The sequence below is a fragment of the Adiantum capillus-veneris genome, chromosome 13 (assembly GCF_014529385.1).
Source record: "Adiantum capillus-veneris isolate H3 chromosome 13, ASM1452938v2, whole genome shotgun sequence".
Classification (NCBI taxonomy): domain Eukaryota; kingdom Viridiplantae; phylum Streptophyta; class Polypodiopsida; order Polypodiales; family Pteridaceae; genus Adiantum; species Adiantum capillus-veneris.
The window spans coordinates 87,852,197-87,871,742 of NC_140943.1; the positions used below are offsets into that span (position 1 = coordinate 87,852,197).

The 19,546-nt window shown below is 40.4% G+C and overlaps 2 pseudogenes; both read right to left on the reverse strand.

Annotated features, from left to right (window-relative positions):
- Nucleotides 1-955: 955 nt before the first annotated feature.
- Nucleotides 956-1,498, reverse strand: LOC147444405 (2-C-methyl-D-erythritol 2,4-cyclodiphosphate synthase, chloroplastic pseudogene; annotated as a pseudogene).
- Nucleotides 1,499-2,896: 1,398 nt separating this feature from the next.
- On the reverse strand, nt 2,897-3,365 carry LOC147444406 (large ribosomal subunit protein uL29z pseudogene; annotated as a pseudogene).
- Between the last annotated feature and the right edge of the window lie 16,181 nt (nt 3,366-19,546).

Genomic DNA, 19,546 nt, shown 5'->3' on the forward strand with positions numbered 1-19,546 from the left:
CATTAAAAGACCGAGTTCCCACCACTTTTGCATTCGGCCCCAATAGAAGCCCCTTTCCCACGATTAGGTTCCCCCAAAAGTCCAAGGCGGCCTCTTACATTGCTTAAAGCTTCCCCAAAACCTCCTTTAGAGCTGCCCAAAGCCTTGCTGTTGAGCCCTTCCTTAGGGTTTCTCATGTTCCTACTCCTCCTCATTACCTCAGGCTCAAGTTATTCAAGCCTTCCATGCTACTAAATATCAAGATTTACCAAAATTCTCACATTAGCTCAATTGTAGCTCGATTGCCCAAGAGGCATTCCTAAATGTTGTCGAAGACCTCGACCTTTCAAGTAGCACCAAATACTCAATTTCAAGGGCAATTTTGTAAGGAGACAAATATTTCCAAGGTCGTTTTTCTAAGCATGAATGATATATTTGCAGGAAATATTTTCACCCTTGTACAAAATTTGTATTCACATTTGCATTAAATCAAGGCATAATAACACTTGGCTACATAATGATCATAAATGTACGAGGATTCTAGATACATCTATTTATTGGTAAGACCGCCCCATATGATTTGCACAACATAAGTCTATATGAAGAAGAGTTCTACCAAACATCGAGCGAACTTATCCGAGCAAGCTCAAAACCGAGCAAATTTATTAAGCGACTTGCTCAAGTATTGTATACTTCTTCTCTAGAAAGAGATTTCTCTAAACCCAAACAATAAACGTCAGCACCATTGCTAGTCTCTTATGGTGCTAGCCTCTCTCTCTCTCTCTCTCTCTCTCTCTCTCTCTCTCTCTCTCTCTCTCTCTCTCTCTCTCTCTCTCTCTCTCTCTCACACACACACACACACACACACACACACACACACACATACACACACACACAATAATTGTTTAATCAATAATTAATTGGTAAACATGAATAGCCATTAAAGCCTACAAACCCTTACTATACATTTGTTTGCTTATTCCTTTGTCAATAACACAACATTGTGGGCAGCAAAGCTACTATTCTCTCCTAACCTATCCACCTTGTCATGGGTACTGGCCTTGATATTAACTACTGAAAAATCTATGCCAAGCAGCTCATAGAAGTTCAACTTTATGGCCTCCTTATGGAGACTCAACTTTGGCCTTCATAATATGAGGTTGGCATCCAAATTGCACATCACATCCCGCTTCATGCATCAATTGAACAACTTCTTTCACAAAGATTGAAGATGTGGCTCCCTTCCATTTTGGATCATTCTTTGAAAAAATCTAGTAGATGTCAGGAAGGTCATATTTTTTTGTGGAAAAATTCAATATCTTTTGAGATTGTGTCTGTTCAAGATAAGGTGGTATGGAGATCTTGCTAGCTGGATGAGGGAAAGAATTGCATTGTATCAACAACGCACTGTTTTGCACACCATAGGGACTTTCCAAACCAAGAGCTGCCATGTCCAACCACCAGGAAGAACGCAACCAGAGAGAGAGAGAGAGAGAGAGAGAGAGACTGTGACTATCATTGAAACAATAAGCAATCTGTTTTGAGCTAATACAAAACATCTTTACAACAAAATGTCGAGCTTGGAGAATCTCCATTAAAAAATCTTTGCACTCCGAGAGACCAGAGCTGACTAGATTTACTTTGTTCTCCGCCTTATCTTTTTTCGCTTTCTCTTCAACTTGCACATTCTCCCACTTAAATCTTGACTTCAACTCTCTTCGTTGGATAGATCTTTAAGGTCTCTTGGGATGGTCTCCTATGGCGTTAAAATTCTCTTCTTCTCGGGCGAGGGGGGGTCATAAAAAGAGGAAAATGCTATAACCTTTATATCACTCGAGTGTGCTGGATTGGTTATTCCATTTCCCTCTTGAATAATAGGTCATGAGTTTATTGCTCGTTACCTTCATAGTAATTGCACTCTTTTGCAATATTGTTCCTAATGTGAGCAAAGAAGTCAGCGACAACGTAGGCAGTGAGAGGGTGCTGATGATTATAAGCATGTGAACTAACTCTCTCTTTCAAAAAAAACTCTATGAAGTAGTCTGTGCTGGCGCGGACTTCTTGAGAGAGTTAATTCTATAAAAGAGGCTAAGGATGTGAGAGGTGAAAGAGAGAGGCACTCACTAAGTGTGTGTGTGTGTGTGTGTGTGTGTGTGTTGGTGTGTGTGTGTGTGAGTGAGAGAGAGAGAGAGACAGCGCATAACTCGGATAATGCCAAGCCGCCATAGAAGCTAATTAGCTAGCCTATTGAGGGTCAAGTTTGCATGCACACCCTTCCGTGCAACTCGATGCCGAGTGGCGAAGTCAGGACCGTTGACATTGTGAAACTCTCCGTTGAGGAGGGTTGACAACATTCCAGGCAAGCAAATGACATTGGACGTGGGAGAGAACCCTGGTGAGTTCTTTGTCGGTAGAATGAAATGATTTGAGCCCATATTGCACACGTTGTGGGCATTTTATATGCTCTTGAAGCAAAATGCTTCTTCGCCAGAATGCTGGTTTAGTTTAAGCTTGAAAGTAATTATGGAAGACGAACCCGTGATCTCTCCCCCTCTCTCTCTCTCTCTCAAAAGAAAAAAACTCTCTCAAGGAGTCCACGCCGGCGCGGACTCATACAGAGAGTTTTTGAGAGAGAGAGAGAGAGAGAGAGAGAGAGAGAGAGAGAGAGAGAGAGAGAGAGAGAGATTGAGATCAGAGAGTGATACGCAGTTGCGCACTCATCAAGCTCAACCATCACGCAGCTGCTGCCATGGCCGGCGAGGAAGCTCATCGCCCTCATGTATTGCAGAACAAGCTTGACAGCAGTCGCGGAAGACGAACCTGTGATCTCTCTCTCTCTCTCTCTTTTTGACATGAAAGACCCAATGTTGAAATAAGCCTAAATCAGTTGTCTGCTTACAAAACCCTAGCCATTCTCTCTTGGCTAGTATCAGAAACAATCTTCCGCACAAAATAACACCTCATCAAGCCTTCAGAGCATATTTTTGCTTTGGGAAATAGGTCTCTTTCTTCTTCTGCTTCAATGTCTTTAAACCACCTTGATGTTTGGTTAGCCGCCGCCGAATGGCACGGGGGCGCAGGTCCAATGGCAACCGCTTGTTCTTGTAGGCAGTCCGAAGAGCTGCCTTTTGATTTTGTGAAAGTACTGTCAACACTTGCGCTACTGACTGCCTGACTACCTTGATTTTGGATAGCTTGTTGGGTGCTCCTCCAGTCACCTTGGATACTCTCAACAGAGAAATCTCTGCTTTTAGGTCCTTGAGCTGATTCTGCAGCTCCCCCTTGCTCTTGGCTTGCAATTCATGCACCTTGATCTTGGCTATTTCTGCAGATACCGCGAGCTGCAAAGGTCTGTTGTCGACGAAGGTAAGACTTAGTAAGAGCTCTCTCTCTCTCTCTCTCTCTCTCTCTCTCTCTCTCTCTCTCTCTCTCTCTCTCTCTATAAAAAAAAAAACTCTCTGAAGGAGTCCACGCCGGCGTGGACTCCTTCAGAGAGTTTTTTTTTTATAGAGAGAGAGAGAGAGAGAGAGAGATATGTAGCCGTGCTCGTAAGCTTAACCATCATGCAGCTGGAGCCATGGCCGGCGACAAAACTCATGGCCCTTGTGTACTGCAAAACAAGTTGTACTTCGATTGATGCTCCCGACTACTTGGCTAAACGCCGCAAGGCTACTTCCAAATAATTAGGCTCCCCCAAGAAGGAGCTTGCCTTCCTGCCACCATTTGTCAATTTCAGCTTAAGTGTAGTAGAGCGGTGTCGTCGTCGTTCTTGATGGCTAGGAATGTGTGGGCATGCAGTCTTCGGATTGATGAATTCTCTTGAGAGATGCAACAATAATAATAGAGCTGTTAAATATTGCATATTGACACTCTTTCTATACGGTTTTGTCAGAACTCGCCTATCAGTAATGTAATCACTTTTCCTTTTTAAGCTCTATGCTTATATAAGAGAGAGAGAGAGAGAGAGAGAGAGAGAGAGAGAGAGAGAGAGAGAGAGAGAGAGAGAGAGAGAGAGAGAGAGAGAGAGAGAGAGAGGACTTCATCTTCATTCTTGCCAAATCCCTCCTTCCATGTGCCTTCACAATCATGTAGGCCCTATCTTCACCCTTCATGTCAGCATTATCTCCATGATCTTCATCACCTCCATGGCTCGTGCCCATGAAGCCCTCATTGATAAGGGTCTCCTCTCCGCAACTCACCTTGAAAACTCAAAAAGAGGACTCAAAAAATTCTCAAAAAGAGTCCACTCTGACACGGACTCCTTTATCTAGTCGTTGATGAAAATGACTACGGTTGACCTTCCTACCTTACCTAGTGTAACTCCAACAGGCTTCTAGCCTTTTCTTGCCCAACCTTGTTGCTATATGACACGTGCAGACATTAATGGTGGAGGTTTAATTTGTCGTTGTCGAACTTGGTCTTGCAAAAATACTAGCGCTTCCCCTACTAGATGCCATTCGATCCCTGGACGTCATACCTCAAGGCACTCTATCTTAACCACCTAGGCTAGCACGTGACCCTGAGCATGCTGCGAGGTCATACGTATAAAAGTCTTGGCCCCCTATTGTGGCGATCCAACATCCTGGATCCCGCTTGTCTTGCAGATTGAGGCGCATTTGTTGATCCCTTTACTCTATCCCCATATCACTTATAGATGTGGCTTGCCAACCAAATCCAATGAATGGAGACACTTATATTTGCCTTTCCTAGCCAACAATGTTGTTTCAAAGCTGTACGTTGTAGAAGTCAACAACCTAGTCACTGCTTGGAGGGGGGTACCCTGTGGGGTGCTCAGACAAGTGCGTAGTAGGATTTCACTTTGTTCAAATTTTACAAAATAGAGTAAAACTTAATAGGGGTGGGACAAATCTACAAGGTAGTGGAGAGGCTCTAGCATGAGGACAACAGACATGTTAAAGGAAGCTAGGGAGTGGATCCTAGCTGTTGCATATAAGGGGATCACAATCTTGTAAGAGTCGCACGACGTGAAGGGAGCGGAAGATGTTGAAGCCATGTGGGCATGGCAGATTATCCTACGGTCGAGAAGGTAGAGATGTTGATGATGGTGAATGTGTCGATCGAATTACCGTGGATTTTACTGCATCCAGGTCATTGAACCTTTTGATCGCACACATTGTATGTGCGCTTGTGTCGCTACTGTTGGAGGGCCTCTTCGTTCACTTTTGTAGTAGATCAAAACCTTCCTGTAGCATTCACAAAAAATGTGGCACTCTTCCATTTCTTCAAGCCGGGACATTGATAACTAAGTGAATTGGTAGATGGACTGATGCGGCACTCACCTTCACACACACACGTACTCACACACACACACATACACTTGCCCAAGCATCTACCATGGCTTGATTATCTATGACCAGCAGCCGTGCTTTCAAGGAGGTGTTTGGGAACAATGATAGATAGATAATATGTAGTTTGATGCTAAATGCTTCCTATTATGATTTAAGTTCATAAGTATCTTGTTGGGTTTTGGTCGTTTTTATGATTGCTCGGAAAGGTTTGCTCGAAGTTTGAAATTCCCCACAACCACCTGCTTATAGAACCCAAGATCAATATATCATTGTAGCTATTTACGGACTATTTGACCAAGTGGGCAGAAGCTAAAGCAACCCAAAAGAATGATGCCAAAACCACAACCTTATTCTTGTATGAGAATGTGTTCACAAGATATGGAGTGCCAATAGAAATTTTCAGTGATAGGGAAATCCTCAATGAGGTGATTGAGTATCTGCTGAATGAATTTATGGTCATCCATAACAAATCGGCTCCCTATCACCCACAAGCAAATAGACAAGCTGAGCACACGAATAAAATTCTTAGCTCACTACTGACTAAAGTGGTTAGTTTAGGACAGACTTATTGGGAACTGAATCTCCATGCCACTCTATGGGCTTATAGAGTTTTGTTCAAGACAGCTTTAAATGCTACACCCTTTAACCTTGTTTATGGTCTTGCTGTCATACTGCCGATAGAATTTCTATTGCTGACAGTAAGAGTAGCTAAGGATCTTGAGTGGATTGGACATGAATTGTCAAAGAGGCTTGAAGATTTAGAAAATCTTGATGAGCAAAGGCTAACAGCTGTAGCTCACATCTATGCACAAAAGTCGAAACAAAAATAATTTTTTGATTCCCATCTAGTCACAAAAATCTTCAGAAAAGGGGACTTAGTTTTAGTCTACTCCCTTAAACAACAAATTCCTAAGTTTAAGAAGAAGGGAAATGGACCATTTATCATTGAAGATGTATCCTTAAGTGGAGCAGTTAAGTTGTCCACTCTAGATGGTGAACCAATGGCTAATTGGATTAGTGGACGTCGTTTAAAGAAGTACAATTTTCCACTAACCAATGAAATGCCAGAAAAGATGCATGCAGAAAAACATAGAAAGATGAAACAAAAGCAGGTCATTAATGAAGCCCAAGTGGAAGCTTGGCTTTGAGTACTCAAAAGGAAATCTACTCTCAAAAGTCAACAAACATCTATTCCCATCAACACTCTGGAACTAAATGAAGGACTCTGGGGATTGTAGAAGTATTTAGTGTCAACAGATGATGAATGGCTAGATGGAATGGACCTTTGCATCAAAGTAAAATTGAACAATCATATCACAAATGCATTGGTCGATACAAGAGCTCGAGCAAATGCAGTCAGTTTTTTCACGTACAAGAAAGCAACGGATCAGTGTTTGACATCAAGAATATCGGCTATCAAAGGATGCCACAAGCACCCAACACTTGCATTGGGAGTAGTCAACTTAAATGTAGTAGTACATAGATGTTCATGCCCTCATTAGTTTGTATGCTTACCAAATGAACACATAAATGAAACAATGATTCTTGGAATCTCATGGATACAGTCATACAAGGTAGTACTAGATTGGGACACCAATCAACTTTAGCTATCATCTAAAGGCGGACAACTCATTGTTCCAATTGCACCAAGCCAAGAAGAATGGAAAAGAGATTACAAGTAGAACAAGCCACAAAGAAATCAATCTTCCCCATCCTATAGACAAGCTAACACTACAAGTAGCATGCAAGGAGTGAGGTATATCTGGGTACCAAAAGTACAACTCAAGGACAAGCCGTTTCAAATTTGGGTACCCAAAACATCATCTACTGTACCAAAGAAGGCTCCCAGGTTAGAAACACAAAGAAGATCATCTTCGAGAAGGAAACCTAAAACAAGATGGATTTGGAGGAAAAAGGAGCACTTATCTTCTCCGCAAACTGTAAAACTGATGAAGCAGTGGAGAGTTAAGTCTCAAAACACTCAACCACAACATTCCATCGAAGAAAAACCAAGATACCACTAACGAGTTAAAGCACAACAACCGTCATTATTGATACCAACAGCTCAGGAAATTAGGGTGCCAAAGCATCCTGACGATACAATAAAGCAAAGAGCACACAAGCTACAAGATTTGCTCTTTGGGAAATAGCAACAAAAAACCTCGACCACAGAAACCCTTGAGTTAATTACTCAAGACCCAACTCTTGCACATCATAATGGTTTGAATTGCATTGATCTTGGAAGCATGATAGAGCCAACCAAGGCTATGCATAGACACAATTGTTCAACCCATGCACATAGTCGTCCCGGAGTGCGCCATCTAGGAGGGGTGAAAGGGAACTAAGTAAATAAGGGCAATGTTTGAAGAGGGAGGAAAAAGTTGAATGTTAACATGTGATTTTTTGCAAAATTACCTAATAATGCTCGTACAAAATCATCAACGCGGAAAAACTAACTGATAATAGCTTCCCGATGAGTGTAAATAGTGTATATACTATCAAAAATCATCAAAAAATGGCCTTTTTTATTTTCATCATTGGGACTTAAAAAGGAAGAAATCCACCAAAAAACAATAAAGTAGTTTTTCTTAATGGATTTTATTATAATTATTAATTTTTCACTTTGCTTTTTTAGTGCATTTTATTATTTTCTTTGATTTTTTAAATTAATAGGTCAAAAATTTATAATAAATAGCAAATGAGCTCAGATGGAGAAACTAAAGATATGTGATAATCAGAAGGACAAGGTGGATAGGCACAAAAATTTTCAATCGAATCGACAAATGAAAGCGGGAAGCCTAAACTAGGCCGCCAAGGCCTACTTTCGCAAATTCTTACAGAATGAGCTAACGAAATCCGATAATGTGGTGCACTTCATAAAGCACAAAAGGAGCTTCCTATTCCCACTCTTGTCTCTTGGAGTGGATTGATTGCAGGAGACGTGCAACAGAAGCAGGGACAAAAAGATCTTGGCTTTCTTCATCGGATCCAAAGCGAGGGCCTCTCTCCAAATGCAAGCACATACGCATTCATCTACAAGGCATGTGTCCTTATGCAAGATGTCGATATGGGATTAAAAATTCACTCTGATGTTGTTAGTCATAGGTTTCTTCAGAAAACTGTTGTTCCTGGCAATGCCTTGGTTGATTTGTAGGCCAAATGTGGTGCTCTTGTACAAGATTTCATCTGTTGAAATGCACTGATTGCTCAACAACAGCTAGGCTAGTAAGCTATGGGCTGTTTTGAACAGGTCACATACCCAAGGAAGGGACTGCCTTTGTTGACACGTACGTCAAATGTGGGACACTTTCACTAGGGATTTTTCATAATATTGTCGTGCTTGGCAATGTCTTGGTCGATGTGTATGTTGAATGTGGTGCACTTCAGGAAGCAGAAAACGTGCTTTAGGAGCTTCATGTCTCGAATGACGTCTCTTCGAGTGCATTGACTGCGGTAATATATTCCAACTGTGGGACACTTCAGAAAAAAATTGTCGTGCTTGGCAAACTTTGATATTGTTAGTAAGGGGCTGTTGCAAACAATTGCCATGCTTGATAATGCCTCGGTCAATATGGATGCCAAATGTGGTGTTCGTGTGCAGGATGTCGTCTTTCGGAACACAATGATTGCAAGGTATGCCCAACAATGCCCGGTGGGCCAGCAAGGTCTGGGCTTTTTGAAGCACATGCAAAGCGAGGGCTTTTCTCCAACCTTTCTCCAGATGCTATCACCAACTTGTGCATCTTGCAAGCATGTGGCTCTATGTAACTGCTCTGGAAAGATGGCATGCTAGGCATTGTCTTGGTCGATATGCATGCCAAATGTGGTACACTTCAGCAAGGACTGTTTTAAAAAATTGTCGTTCTTAGCAATGCCTTGGTTGGCACTTCAAAAAGCACAAAACCTACCTGAGGAGCTTCATATCCCTGATGCCGTCTCTTGGAGTGCATTGAATGCAAGATAGACAAAATAGAAGCACAAACAAAAAGCTCTTGGCTGTTTCCAGCAGATTTGAAGCGAGGGCCTCTTTCCAAGTGCAATCACATATGGATGCATCTTGTAGGCATTTATCTTTACAAAATATGCCGGTGTGGGCCTCTCCCATATGGTATCACCTACGTGTCCTCATTGCAGGCATCTGTCTCTATGCAAGAGGCTGATACATGCACAAAAAATCAACTTCTTATTGTTGCTCAGAGGCTATTGAAAAACAATGTCATGCTTCGCACAATCTTGGTTGATAAGTATGACACATGTGTTGAGCTTCAAAAAAGTGACGGTTCCTCAACAACCAAAGTCTCTTGAGACTTGGAGTGCTTTTATACGAGTTATGCCAAGCAAGGGCACGTTTGAGAAAGCTCCGAAATTAATTTCAAAGATGCAATATGACAATTGCATGCTGCCGTGGGAATGGCATGTTCCCTCGTATTATAAAAATTGGGGAGGACTGTGCAAACTCCCCCATGGAAGGAGACTTGCATGTTTTTTTTTTTAAACATAAAAATGGAACAACAAACAATTAATAACATTGACATTTTCTACCATTACAAACATTGATCTTGACAAAACTCTAGCCCTCTTTGTGGTTTTTTGCGAGGTACACCTCTGAAACACTATGATCTGTATCCCAAACATGCTCTCAGGTAAAAAAATATAACACACTTTGATAAGATAACTTTCTCTCTCTCTCTCTCTCTCTCTCTCTCTCTCTCTCTCTCTCTCTCTCTCTGTGCTTCATTTTAATGTCTCACCTCTTATTTTATAAATATCATAATTAGTAGCATCAAATAATAGAATTGGTTGATTTTTTTCATTTAAGAAATGTTGAAGTGGCATATACAAATGACAAGAATTCAGACAATAGAGAGAGATTGAATCAAGAATTGATACAATCTAAAATCTAAAATCAAGAATTGATACAATCTAAAAACATATTTAGACATATCAACATTGGGACATGAAGATCAACGCGTTGTCAAAATATGATTATGTCAACTCAAGGTAATAGGAGTTGTGGAAAACAAAGCACAAGCTCTCTCTCTCTCTCTCTCTCTCTCTCTCTCTCTCTCTCTCTCTCTCTCTATTTCTCTTGTAGGTTCTTTTTTTCTCTTATCCTTGGACTTACTTCAATTCAATACAAATACGGCTAATGAAGCACTCTAGTTGTATCTACTATTTTAGAGTTGAAAAGCCTAAATCTAGCACCATTTCCACCAGTGCACTCAAATGAGCCCACACTTCACTCAGAGCACCTAAATGCCATATATTTCAAGCCTATGATGTCAAAAATGTAAAAAGTTGGAAAAAATCCCTAGCTGTAAATAATTACGATTATTTACTTTTGTTGTAATTTTTGCCTGAACTGTATGATTTTGATCTCTACATGTTTTTATGCATCTATGCATGCTCCAAAATTGATTTGAAGCAAAATGGACATCATTTGTCAGCGATTCAAAATCAGGGCATTTCAGTGTGGAATTTGCAGAATTCTCTAACTTTGACACTGTATTCACTTAACAGGAGCAATGTAAGCGGCTGAGAAGGCAAAGAAAAGGGTGTCCAAGAAAGAAAATCTGCAAGAGTTTCCACCGTACCAATTAGATCCAAGCTCAATAAAGACATCAAAGACAACTTACTTGTCTAAAAAACAGCTCGAAGGAAACAACACAACAATTTTCACTTGCAGATTCAATATCCAAGAAGGACACCAAGTAGAATTGCAAATGCTATCAAAGGAGGTATATGATGAGGCGGCAAAGCCAAACACCAAGGAAGCCAACAGAAGGCTAGGCCTAAGAGATTTCTATGACCAGGAGCCATGCAGAGTGGACTTCAAAAATCATATGAATTGATATCCTTAATCAAGGAAGATGGGTTAGCCCAAATCACTGATCAACAAGGGCAAAAAGTTGAAGTAGTGATCACTAAAGTAATAGTGGCCGAGGCACTAAAGCTGCCAACAGAGGGTATATCTATGCGGGGAAGAGATAGAAAAATAGTGGGTACTTTTACCAAAGATACTGCTACTGCCATGTTTTCTGACCCATCCAAAGGCAAGTGGAGGAACCAGCTCGCCTATACCATCAACATTTCCACTTCCTCTCAAAGAGACCGCCACAGTAGACAACTCCAAACCATGTGGTTGTAACTACTTTCACTCAAGTATTGAAGTCGACAACCAGGCAAGAAATAGATCATGCACAGTATGTGCTTACAATACTAAAGCGCACAAAGAAAGAGGGAAAGATCACCTATCTCGGTGCTCCAGAAGTGCTAACAAGAATAGCATATCATGTTATTGGAATGGACGACAATTTCCAGCCAGCCCTAGATCAAAACACTTGGATTGTGTCAGCTCAACCTTCTCCAAGGACCACTCGATCAACAAAGAGAGTGTACAAGTCAAATGAGGAATCACAGAAAATTCCCATGAAGCCCATAGCAGTGAAAGCTCTGACAACAAAGAAAGAAGGGCAAGGATTGAAGCAATGAAAAAGAAAGTAGTAGCAGCTCACCAAGAGGAATCGCAACAAAAAAAGGCCAAATTTGAAAGAGAAAAGCAACCATACAAAAGGAGCCACCAAGCTGCATGTGAGGATCCCGAAAGATAGAGTCCAAGAAATATAAAGGGACAAAGAACCAAAAACCCTGCAAGGAAAGGACCAAAGGATCCCAAAGATTTCCTTGAGCAGATGTATGCAGAAGTGAAAGCTTTAAAGCTGAAGGAAGCTCAAGAATCTCAAAGAAAATCAACAAAAGAAGCAACTGAGCAACAACGAGAAGCAGAAACTCCAGTCCATGAAGCTATGTCAAGGGACGACATAGTCGAGGAGAGGGGGAATGTTAGCAGCAAGCTATCTCAAATAACATTTTTAGGAGCTTTTATTGTAAAAACACTTATTATTTTGATGAATTGAGAATGTTGTAACTCCTACTTTCCAGATAAACAGTGTGACTGATGAGTCGGGGCTACAAGCTTCCAGATTATATTAGCCTATCTTTAGTTAGAGCTCCCAGATTATTAGTTTTGACCAAAGAAACCTTGGCTAAGGTCTAAAAGCCAATTTTTTTGTAAGTTTTTGGATAATAGAACACAACATGAGCTAATGGCGCTCACTTCTCTCCTTCTCGCACTTCCTAATCCCTTTCCGGTTGTCACATTGCAGTGTTGTCTGTTGCATTGCAACCGTAGGTAAGAGCTCTACGCATTGACCTAATCATTTCATGGTAATTTGTAGATTTTGGCTTCGCCGAACTGTGGCCTAATTTCATCACATAAGTAGGAATTTAAGCCTAAAAATCATAAAATAAGTATAGTGGGGTATTGGGGCATCATTGCTAAACATTTATATGCATTTTGGGTCGAAAACGACTAGGTCAAAAACTCACTATTGTTAATAATCGTGATTTTTTCAGTTGACCTAAAGTGAGATTTGAGACCATAAGCATGTGTGCTTAGTCTTATAAAGATGTCCTACAAGTTTCGTAACGTATGGATGTGTTTGATGCTGTAACGGTTATGATTTGCTAACCGAGTAGCAACTAGTTTTTTGTGATTTCTGTCATTTGAGTGTAGCTTGAGATAGATGTGATTCGTCTGTTGTTTTCCAAGAGATTGATGACCTCTTGTAGCTTCTATGCACTAGTTGAGTCAGCTTTGTCCCATGGATTGACAATTATATTCATGGTTATCGCTATGTCTGCAATAAGATAGGAGTGAGGTTAGACACCCGTCCCATAGTAGGCTACATTTCTCTTTGTGCATTGTCATGGGATGTTGAACAAGCTCTTAAAAATCAAGTTCCTGAGCAAAATCATCAATTGGTTAGCATTATTTGAGATAGACAAATACATTATCATTTTATATTTATAGACCAAAAAAAAGTATGGATGTTAAGTCACTTTTTATGTAATAAAAAATATATAAGAGCGACTCATTTAAATATGACAAAAAGAAAATCACCACATATTTGTAAGTTCTACAATTTGTAAGCAATGTAGATGCGTTCACTCCACATGTCAAACACTCTCCCATCAAGCATTCCCTTCTATGGAAAACTGCATCTATGGGCTTTGGACAGAGAACAGACTCCCACATATGTGTGACACCTTTGAAAGTGTGATGTGAAGCCAAGAAACCCTTGCTAATGTTCTCACTTGGGACACAGATACTGCATATACAGTCACAACCTTCTCTATGCAGCCCAAAAGCACGAGAGCCCATGTGGTTCAGTGTGTCCTTCAAAAAAGAGATTTGCACATGGTATTCGCATCAACATGTGTATCTATCCTTCAGCCGCCTACAAAAGAATGGCTTCAACATCTCAAACTTATTAGGACACCCATCATGCTGTTGAGCATAGTAGGTGTTAACTAGCAGAAATTATGTTAATCAGCATACATCTTGTGCTGACTAGCTAACTCTGTATTCTAGGTAGAACACAAGGCATGCTAGCTAGCATACTCCATATGCTAACTAGCATACCCAGCCCAACCCGCTAGTTCTAACTAGCATACTCCATATTCTAGCTAGCATACTAGGTATGTTAACTAGCATACCAGGTATGCTAATTAGCATACATATTGTGTTAACCAACTAGCTCTGTATGCTATTTAAGGAACCAAGGCATGCTAACTAGTAGAGTCCATATGCTAACTAGCAGATTCCATATGCTAACTAGCAGAGTCCATATGCTAACTAGCATACTCCATATGCTAGCTATCATACTCAGTATGCTAACTAGTATACACATTAGGACACCCATCATGCTATTGAGCATACTAGGTGTTAACTACTAGCATAAATGATGTTAATTAGCATACATCTTGTGCTGACTAGCTAACTCTATATGCTAGGTAGAACACATGGCATGCTAACTAGCATACTCCTTATGCCAACCAGCATACTCCATATGCTTACTAGCATACCCAGCCCAACTTCATACTAGGTGTTAACTAGCATAAGTGGTGTTAACGTGCATACCTTTTGTGTTGACCAACTAACTTTGTATGCTATTTAGAATTGAAGGACTGCTAACTAGCATACTCCGTATGCTACCTAGCAAACTCCATATGCTAACTAGCATAATAACTTTCTATTAGACAACGTACTTATCATGCAATTGAGCATACTAGGTATGTAACTAGCATACTAGGTTTATTAACTAGCATACCAGGTATGTTAATTAGCATACATATTGTGTTAACCAACTAGCTATGTATGATATTTAGAACCCAAGACATGCTAACTATCATACTCCATATGCTAACTAGCATAATCAATATGCTAACCAACACAGTCCATATGCTAACTAGCAAACATCTATAGATCAATATGCTATTGATCAGCATATACAAGCTACTAAGCACTAGAGATGAAATGCATAAGTTAAGGTACAAGTATTTGATTGATCACCTGAGGCTCGTCTAGGAGGTGCACTGGGTGTTGTATGTACATGTTCCTCCCCATCCTCTTTCGACAAACATCCTTCTTGTTCGGTGAAATGCGAGTCTCCACTTTCCAAAATGTGTAGACCAACTCCTTAATTTCATCTATGATAGGGCTATGACGGTGGTGCTTGTGACATGCAATCAATGAAAACAATCGACCATCAACATCGGGCTTCGCCTATCGTGATCTCGCCTTGTGCAAGGTGCGACAATTGACATTTAGGACCCTGGAAATTTTTGCAATAGGAATGTTTTCCTTTGAATTCAACATCATCTGCAATGTTACATTCTTCAAAAACAACTCCTCATTGGAACCTAGCTGCTTGACTGTATCCAGTGTGCTGCGGACATTGGAGACAATTACGGTATGTACAGTAGCCTCCTCCTGGAAAGAACTCATCATGGATCGCCTAAACATGCGGATGCTGAGTAACAAGATTCCAAATTTCCCACTTTGCTTCTGTACTAAAACGTTTAGTCCTACTCTTGAAAGCTCTCACAATCTCAGAGGAGATTTTCTTTTTCTCCTCATCGTTGAGGGCATGATGTTGTCACTCAAATTTCATTTGTTTCTGCTCCCATTGTTTCCTCTTTCTTACTCTATCATATTCCCTGTTTACAGAAAGAGCTGGATCTTGGGAGTTGTAATTCATTGCTTGTAGTGGCTCTCTTCCGCTTTTTCCTGAGAACTGTAAACGTGCATAATATGTTACTTACTTAAAATCACTTAAATGTATAGCTTTCAACAATTGATGTTGTAATACACACATACTATGAACAAATGCCCTCACAAAACTATAGATGTGACCAACAAAACCAATGACTTCATTTGAAGTGGGTGGGCTACACATAAGATTTTCTTACCATCAAATTACAGTACGGCTCCATTTCCAGCACTGGAGCTAGTGGCAATAACTTTGGCTACTGGTTCTCCATTTTTTTAGGTCTGTGTCAAAACGAGAGAAAGAGCTCAGCTTTGACAACTAATCTCTCAGGCAGGATTCTCGGTGCAAGAAACGAATGAGAGAGAGAGAGAGCAAGATTCAACAAACCACCTTCTAGTCAGAGAGAGAGAGAGAGAGGGAGAGAGAGAGACCAAAACTAAGCAAACCGCCTGCTAGTCTGAGAGAGAGAGAGAGAGAGAGAGAGAGAGAGAGAGAGAGAGAGAGAAAGAGAGACTCCCCACGTCATCTTCAGTAAGTGAAAACACAAGCACATGAGGAGGGAAAATGATTTTTTATGGAACATTTGAAATTCAAAGGACTTGCCCATCCATTTTCAATATATGCTAACAAGCACAAGTAACTAGCACTATACGAGACAACATATTCAGTGAAACGTTAACATACTTCTACCGAGTACAAAAGCTCGGGCGGCTAGGAGTAATTCAACAAGACGCTTTTCTCAAAGAGGTAAGGAAACTCCTAGAATCACGTTTCATCTATCCTATTGAAGACTCAAAGTGGGTTTCTCCAGTGGTAGTCGCACCAAAGAAGAACGGTAAGTGGAGGGTTTGTGTTGATTACAAGCCATATGCACACTATCACATACCCACACACCTACACATACACACCCTTGTGCTACATGCTAGTAGCATGAACCCTAATCACATAATCACAACACCATCACCATCACCATGCACAAAGTGAGCACCATATCTCCACACGCTTGCAATGAAGGATTGAAATCACAATTCAAGAAGAAGAATGATGGCTACACTCATGATATTTCTCGCCATCAACTCCCGTCCCTCCATTATGCTTCCTATGGTCTTGTCCCCTTCTCATCTTCTTTCCCTATGCTACCTATTGTATTCATCTTTTGCAAGCAATCAACACACTCCATCTTGGTGCCATACCTTGTATCATTTGGGATACACGTCATTCTGAGTATGGTTTATGCTTGTTCTCTCCAATTTGCTTATGTTAAGGTATGCAGATTTTCCACCATATGCACACTCTCTCTCCTCTCATATTCCTATCGTCTTGCTACTTGCATCTTAAGTTGTGTGGATTTTCTACCTCTAGTATGAGAAGTAAGCATACATGCATGTTCCCCTTATCTCATTTTTTTCCTTACTATATGCATGAGTAGCAAACCCATTCCCACTCACTCACCATTCCGCTCATCTTGATTTCTGACCACTCCATCACAATGTAGGCAAAATTGTGTGTATGTTAATGGTATGCTTATGTTTGATGGTGTGCTAATTAGCATACATGCTATGTTAATTAGCATAATTGGTATGCTAATTAGCATACAATGTATTCTAGCATAGATGGTATGCTAACTAGAGGATAAGTTATGCTAATAAACATAATGTCTCTGCTAATTAGCATACCATTTTTGTTGGTTAGCATATTGTGCATGCTTACTAAAATACACATTATGACAGCTAGCAAATACGTATGCTAACTATAATACAAATTATGCTAGCTAGCTCAAAATGTATGCTAATTAGCATACAGGTATGCTAACAAGCATACACATTTTGCTAGCTAGCAAAGAAGGTATGCTAACTAAACTTTGAATGCTTTGTTAGCATGCACCAAATGCTAGCTAGCATACTGAGTATGCTAATTGTCATACCTTTTTTATAGTTATCTACTTGCATGCTAGCCATCATACTAAATGTTCTAATTAGCATAAGAGGTATGCTAATTAGCATATATAATATGCTAATTAGCATACTTTTTATGCTAATTAGAACATTGTGTTTAGCCATGTGTGCTAACTAGCTAACAAGTTACGCGAATTAGCATATAAAATATGCTAATTAGAACGTTTTGTATGATGAATAGCATGCAAGTATGATGACTATAAGAAAAGGTATGCTTATGCATGCTAATTAGCATACCTTTTTCCTAATTAGCATACTTGCATGCTATTCATCATACAAAACATTCTAATTAGCATAAAAAGTATGCTAGTTAACATATTATATATACTAATTAGCATACCTCTTATGTTAGTTAGCACACTATGTGTGCTAATTTGCATACCCTGTATATTAGTTAGCGCACAGGGTATGCTAATTAGCATACTTTGTTTCTAACTGGGAAAATCTCTATGCTAGTTAGCATGCATAGTTTGTTAACTAGCGTAGAAGGTATGCTTATTAGCATACACAATATGCTAACTAGCATACAAAAAATGCGAACTAGTATTCACAATGCTAACTAACATACAGGGTATGCTAAATTAGCAAACTTTGTGTCTAGCTAGGAAACTCTCTATGCTAGTTAGCATGCATAGTTTGTTAACTAGCATAGAAGGTATGCTTATTAGCATACACAATATGCTAACTAGCATACAAAAAATGCCAACTAGTATTCACAATATGTTAGCTAGGATAACTATCTATGCTAACTAGCATACACAGTATGCTTACCACCATGACAATCTATGCTAGCTATATCTCATAGTATGCTAACTAGCATAACTAGGTTTGACAACTACCATACACAATATGCTAGACACTATACCCACTAAGCTAACTAGCATACCTTCTATGCTAACTAGCATAACTAGGTTTGACAACTACCATACACAATATGCTAGACACCATACCCACTAAGCTAACTAGCATACCTTCTATGCTAACTAGCATACATAGGGTTAGTGTAGGGATCAAGGCTGGATAATTGTTCCTTAACATTATCTTACCAGAACTCTGTGTGATTGGAGGTCCTTGCCCCGTGACCTTGCCAGACCATTCAGCTGGTATCCTCTGCTGGCAAGTGGAAGCTCTACATTCGGTCCCCAGGGAGCATGCAACAACAAAGAAGATTAGGTGATAGGTATGCTCACATGGCATTTTGACCATTGCAATGATTTCGTGTACTTCTAGTGGCAAACTACAGCCAGTACACAAGTTTCTTGTTGTCCCATCGTGTACCCCTCCTATACACTCTGTAAAAGTGTCCATAGCTATCTGCATAGGGAAGTGGGGATGAAAGAGCCTTGTATCATCCTACTTATCTACATGAGCAGCTGCAATTGACTATCACAGGAGTGCACTTTCGCTTCCTGCACCTCCACATTAATCTACAAACCAATCAAAATAGAGGCATGGTAAGTACATAGGATAGTTGTGCACATAGTCAAAACATAAGGTTCGATCACAAAAACCATCGACACTTACATGAAGACATGCTAGGTCAATATCAACAGTAGTGGGGGTGTCCTCACTGTGAGGAAACCCCGAACCATCTAGTGTCTCCTTCAGTGTCTCGATCTTTACCTTGAGCTCTATTTCTCTCCTTGCATCCACACTGTCAGTGAGGCCTAAACACCACAATTCATTCTTAGCATCATGAATCTTATGTCTCATAGCAAGTACTACAGAGTTAACCATATCATGGCTTGCTTTCAGAACCCTTGCAACTTCAAGCTCCTGAGCCGCATTCTTGAGCTGCTGTTTAGCATCTTGCAATTGATTGTTGAGATGGTCATTCGCACTCATGATGTGCTGCAAATCAGAGAGCCCAAAATATGACAGACTTGCTGTCACTTTGTGAGAGCTGTTAATAGAGAGGGGTGTTGCCTTGGTAGTAGAAACAACGTTCGGAGCTACTTGTCCATCGCAATCGTCCTTTGTTCTTGTGGAGCCCTCCTCTGTTTTTTTACTTGAGGGGTGGGTATTACGCACCCTCCACTTTTCAACATGGGCATTGTAGTATCCATTCTCTCAACGGTACTGCAAATGCTAGATAGCAAACTCAGCCCAATTGAACTTCATGATTGAGCCACTTGCAATTGCCATTGGACTGAATTGTTTTACGAAACCCTTCACAAAAGCCAAATTA